At 43.1% G+C, this 6163-nt stretch overlaps 1 long non-coding RNA gene across 1 annotated transcript; it reads left to right on the top strand.

Moving 5' to 3' along the window:
• Positions 1-2043: 2043 nt before the first annotated feature.
• Positions 2044-3862, top strand: LOC124884533. The gene is made up of 2 exons (XR_007042459.1): positions 2044-3692; positions 3781-3862. It is a non-coding gene; the product is annotated as an uncharacterized LOC124884533 (long non-coding RNA).
• Positions 3863-6163: the final 2301 nt, after the last annotated feature.

Here is a 6163-nt window from a genome sequence, read left to right as displayed (position 1 = left end):
TGGTGAGAGGCGCTGAGCCTGGGTGGGCATACTTGTTGCCCCCCATCTTGGTGCCTGTACGTTGGGGTTCACCCAATGAATGAGAGGGTAGCCTCCCTCTGCCTTAGGGTGGGGGAAAGGTTCTGAATGTTGTTTGTGCTTATGCACCAAAGGGCAGTTCAGACTACCCAACCTTTTTGGAGTCCTTGGAGGAGGTTTTGGAGAGTGCTCCTCCAGGGGACTCCCTTGTTCTGCAGGGGGACTTCAACGCTCACGTTGGCAATGACAGTGAGACCTGGAGGGTGTGGTTGGGAGGAATGGCCCTACCATTCTGAACCTGAGTGGTGTTTTGTTATTGGACTTCTGTGCTCGTCATGGATTGTCCATAACTAACACCATGTTAATTCATGCGTTCTTCTTTAGTAGAATTGATTACTGCAACGGTGTCTTCACAGGTCTGCCTAAAAAGTCAATCAGACAGCTGCAGTTGATCCAGAACGCTGCTGCCCTCGTCCTCACTAGAACTAAGAAAGTGGAGCACATCAACCCGGTTCTAAAGTCCCTACACTGGCTCCCTGTAGCTCAGAGAATGGACTTTAAAATACTTCTGTTAGTCTATAAATCACTGAATGGCTTAGCACCAAAATACATCACAGACTTGTTGTCAGTGTATCATCCACCCAGACCTCTCAGGTCTTCTGGCTCAAATCTACTCTGCACACCCAAAACCAGAAATAAACATGGAGAATCAGCTTTAAGTTCTTATGCTCCACTAATCTGGAATAAACTGGCAGAAAACTGTAAAAGCGCCGAAACCCTAAGTTGCTTTAAATCAAGATTAAAAACTTATTTGTTTAGAGTGGCCTTTGACTGTACCATTTAGGTATGATTAGTTGCGTTTTCAGTCCAATTTTCCTTTCATTTTCTTGTCCATCATTCTATTCTCTTTATTTTATTTTACTTTTTAAAATTACCTCTGTTGTTTGATTTTACCATTTGATTTGTTTTTCTGTGTCTGTATCTGTGTTTATTTGCTTTGTGATAAACACAGATACACAGACACAGACACTCAAAACAGCGTTTTGAGTGTCTCGTTGCTGAAAACGCTATATAAATAAACTTACCTTACCTACCTTACCTTACCTTCAAGCATAAGTTTGTCTATATGTGCTCTTGGCACCAGGACACCCTAGGCCGCAGTTTGATGATTGACTTTGTTCTCGTGTCATCTGACCTGCGGCCGCATGTCTTGGACACTTGGGTGAGGAGGGGAGTGGAACTTTCCACTGACCACAACCTGGTGGTGAGCTGGCTCCAATGGTGGGGGAGGATGCCGGTCAGACCTGGCAGACCTAAACGAATCTTGAGAGTCTGCTGGGAACGCCTGGTGGAGTTTTACGTGAGGCGGAGCTTCGACTCCCACCTCCGGGAGAGGTTAAAACATATTCCGGGGGACGTGGGGGGCATTGAGTCCAAGTGGGCCATGTTCCGCACCTCCATTGCCGAGGCGGCTTACCGGAGCTGTGGTCGCAAGGTTGTTAGTGACTGTCGCGGTGGCAATCCTCGAACCGCTTGTAGACACCGGCGGTGAGGGATGCTGTCAGGCTAAAGAAGGAGTCCTATCGGATCTTTTTGGCCTGTTGGACTCTGGAAACAGCTGATGGGTACCGGCAGTCCAAGTGGCATGCAGCTCGGGTGGTTGCTGTTGCAAAACTTGGGCGTAGGAGGAGTTTGGAGAGGCCATGGAAAACGACTTCCATACGGCTTCGAGAAGATTCTGGTCCACCATCCAACGTCTTGGGGGGAAGAGGTACACCACCAACACTGTTTACAGTGGGGAGGGTGTGCTGCTGACCTCAACTCGGGACGTTGTGGGTCGGTGGGCAGAGTACTTTGAAGACCACCTCAATCCCACCGGCACGTCTTCCACTGAGGAAGTGGAGCCTGGGGACCTTGGGGCGGACTCTCCAATCTCTGGTGCTAAGGTCACTGAGGTGATTAAAAAGCTCCTCGGTGGTAAGGCCCCGGGGGTGGATGAGATCGCCTGGGGTTCCTTAAGGCTCTGGATGTTGTAGGGTTGTGTTGGTTAATGCGACTCTGCAGCATCGCGTGGACATCAGGGGCAGTTCCACTGGATTTCAGGGGTGGTGGTCCCCCTGTTCAAAAAAGGGGGACCATAGAGTGTGTTCCAACTATAGGGGAGTCACACTCTTAACCTCCCTGGTAATGTCTATTCGGGGATTCTGGAGGGGAGGGTACATCGGATAGTCAAACCTCAGATTCAGGAAGAGCAGTGTGGTTTTTGTCCTGGCTGTAGAACACTGGACCAGCTCTGCACCCTCAGCAGGGTCCTGGAGGGTGCCTGGGTGTTCGCCCAACCAGTCTACATGTTCTTTGTGGACTTGGAGAAGGCGTTCGACCATGTCCCTCAGGGAATCCTGTGGGGGGTAGTCCGGGAGTATGGGGTACCAGGCCCTTTGATATGGACTGTTAGGTCCCTGTACGACTGTAGTGGAATTTTCTTATCAAAGGCACGGGCAAAGGTTCATGTTTTAGCAAGACAGTTACTATACACAAAAATAGCTCGGGTTATAATGGACTGGTTTAGATCAAAGCATGTTCATCTGTTAAAATGGCCCAGTCAAAGTCCAGACCTAAATCAAATTGAGAATCTGTGGAATCTTTTCCAGTTTGCAATGAATGGGCAAAGGTTTTGTCCCTACATGTTCTAAACGTGTACAGACATAACCCACAGGATACAAAACTAATTTCATCCAAAGGCAGTTACAAATTATCGACTCTGAAGGGGCTGAGAAAACACACAGGACATTCTTTAGATTATTAAAAATTATGTACCACGTCGGTCTGGAATATTAAATCCCTATGAGCACATTAACGTTTGTGGTTACAATGTGAAACAATTTAAATAAAATTCCAAGACACTACATGAACAAGAAAAAAAGATACAATTCTTGACAGTGCTATTTTTATTTCAGTGCTCTTATGTAACAGTGCAAATGTCAATAAAATATTTGGTAGCATACTTTATCACTGCTTGGTTGGGGGCCACTTACCATCATTGCTGAAGTGTGTGTCTATGTATTTGACTAACTGCTGCAAACATCCAGAAAACTAACAAAGGAAGAGACTGTCATACTCACAGAGCTGTGTGCAGGTTGGTTGTGTCTGTGTCTCTCTTTCGTCTCTGGACAGGATGTGATTGGCAGGTGCAGGGGCTGCAGCTGCAGCTCATCAGGACTAATCAGATGGAGCATAAAGAGGAGCTGGAGACCAGAAAGAGAAACGCCAGATTGGCTGCTCTTGCAGTGTGGTAACCAGGCCTACTACTGTTTTGTGCTGTTGATTATCCAGTAACTGATCTAATCCAAATCTTGTCCTCACTTCAGCAGATACCTGTCAAAGAAGGCTTCCAGAATCTCTGCATGCTTCGTCATCTCTGGGATTTCCACAATAAGTCTTCTGGGTCTTCCACTGTTTGTCTCCTCTATGCTCCTCAGATTCTCCACCTGGCTTTCTCATCAGTCCGCTTCTCTGCTGCCACCTCTCACCCACCTGTCTGTCCACCCTCATACACCAACGGACATCAACATCTGGGAAGTAATAAACAGAGACACAGCATCTGTGACTGTCAAACATAACCATCTGACAGCCCCAGTCACCTACTGATCACCTACCAATTTACTAACAAACTAGTAAGCGCACTCCTTTTCCTCATCATTCCACCATAATCATCACCGCCTATTTCTCCCTAAGAAATAACCACTCTCCTTTTCTCCTCAGTGCCTGATCAGAACCTGAACTCCAGCCCGGATGATTCCTCTTTCCTTGCCCTTGTCACAGAAAATAAACATTTTAGAACTGCTTTAACGTGTCTGTAATTGCTGCCTGCACTAGAGTCACTATTCAAACATCATAACAGAGCTGCTTCCACTTGAGGGCCATTGATGGTTTCTAATTATGTATCTCAACTTTTACTTTTTATTTTCAATTTCATACATTCTCAGTTTTACAGTATTCACTGAGTTTAGTTTCACTATCCTTTTGCCCTGCACTGCTTAGGTACTCAAAGCTTCTTTAACTACTGTGTAGTAATTCGTTTAATTTTTAATTCTAGTGTATATTTATTTACAATCTGAGTCTTAATCTTCAATCTGCTTGACAACATACAGGATAATTCACAGTGTCTTAGAAAATTGAAAGTTTGGCTACGTAGATGTTATGACAGAATTGTTTTTTTAAATTCAATCTGATTTAATCCCAATGTTTTGTTGGTTTTTGGTTTGACTTAATTAAACTGCTTTTATTTATGACATGCTATTAACTACGCAAGAGTTATGCCTGAAAATGAGACTACAAATTTTCTGTAATTTCTGTATGCAGAAATCTAGCATCAAACTACAAGTCAAGTTGATGCAGAACTTTGCTTTTAGTCTACTAATATCAAATGATTTTCTCTTGACCTTTATATGGAAAGCTGAAATATTCATTAGGCCAGGTCAACCATAGCTATGGCCTGTTTCTTCTTAAAACTTGTATAATGTTAGTTTTGTCCTGTGTTGGCAAATGCAGCAAATCCCTTCACACATATTCATTGGAAACTTCTTTAAGAAGAAAACTGCTGTACCAAGTACGCACACACTTCTATCAGTGTCTTAAAAAAGAAATAATTTTGTTGGAAAAGCTCTACAGAAAACTGTCTTAACAAATATATGCAGAATAAGTGACCATGGATAATCATTGTACTTGTTTGATTTAGAAAAAGTTTAATTAAAAGTAGGCCCACTTCCAGTGCAATTGCTTTAAAGGGAATTTTCATTGTGTCCACTAAGGCTATTTTACCAGTGAAATTGTTGCTGTTAGCTGACTGTAGCAATGCAGCTGGTCGCCATGAATTTGAGGTATGCCAAAGTCATGAGTAGACAGACACATTGCAGTGGTGTTTTAAAGTTACATTGTTGAGTATGAGAATAAAACCTGGACTACTGTCAAAGTGCTTCAGGCAGATTGAGAACAGTTCTTTTGTAGGAGAGCCCAAAAAATTTGGTTTTGTTCTTTAACTTTTGGAAATCTGCAGATGAGTAGTTTTAAAATCCATATCAAACACTAAAGAGGGGAAGGCCTCTAAAGTATACCACCTTTCTAAAAAACATCTCCTGTTGTAAATGATCAACTCCTTCTCATTGCTTTTTTTAAAAATACAACCGAACAAAAATAACAAAATAGTGAAGCTAACAATTAGGTAAGTGCTATGTGGGTGGTGAGTACAGTCAGAGTTTCCCACTGTGATCATAACTCATTTCAGGCACAGCTGAGAAGCTTGGAGTCATCCATACTAAATCCAGAAAAGCCTGCTGTTTTTCCCACTCTGCTGTGACCTGGTTTGGCCTTTGAGTAAGTTTATGTTCCAGCTATTTTTTGAATGTCATTCCTGTATCTATTTATTTCTCCTTTAGAGTTATGCATTAAATTGTTAATCTTGAAGATTAAATGTTTTGAAAACTCCTTCTGTACTAATCTTTAAGCACATAAGTATTTTTTTGTTATTTGAATACTCTACAATGGCCTTGACTTCCTCATCATGTAAACGTGTTTCCATTGCAGGAACTTTTTCCAGGAACCATAGTAGTTTTCTAGAGGCATTCTCCTACCGCTGTGCTAAATCTCATTACCAGGGTAGAAATCTTTTACGGAACATGCTCCATGATAGGAAAGTAGCTCTTTTGGCATGGCTCCTGAGCTAAAGATGGAGATTTCTGAAGTGAGGGGTAAATATTATTACTGGGTAAATTTTCCAAGGGTGTTGTTTCAGTTATTTCCTAGTTTAAATTCCTCGGAAGTTCAAATTTTCTGTTACCATCAACTTCTACAACAGGAGTATTTGGTATTTTAGTTTGCAAAAACAGTACGTGAAGTTGCTCATCACAGTGTTTTATAGTAGTCAGTCAGTCATTTTCTACCGCTTATTCCATAGTGGGTCGCGGGGAAGCTGGTGCATATCTCCAGCAGTCTATGGGCAAGAGCCAGGGTACAACCTGGACAGGTCGCCAGTCCATCGCAGGGCAACACACAAACAACCATGCACACACTCATTCATACACCTAAGAGCAATTTAAAGAGACCAATTAACCTAACAGGCATGTCATTGGACTGTGGGAGGAAGCCA

Source organism: Girardinichthys multiradiatus, chromosome 18 (genome assembly GCF_021462225.1).
Source record: "Girardinichthys multiradiatus isolate DD_20200921_A chromosome 18, DD_fGirMul_XY1, whole genome shotgun sequence".
In the NCBI taxonomy this organism is placed as follows: domain Eukaryota; kingdom Metazoa; phylum Chordata; class Actinopteri; order Cyprinodontiformes; family Goodeidae; genus Girardinichthys; species Girardinichthys multiradiatus.
The sequence above is the reverse complement of the archived record's forward strand: the minus strand, read 5'-3'. Positions and strand labels throughout refer to the sequence as shown.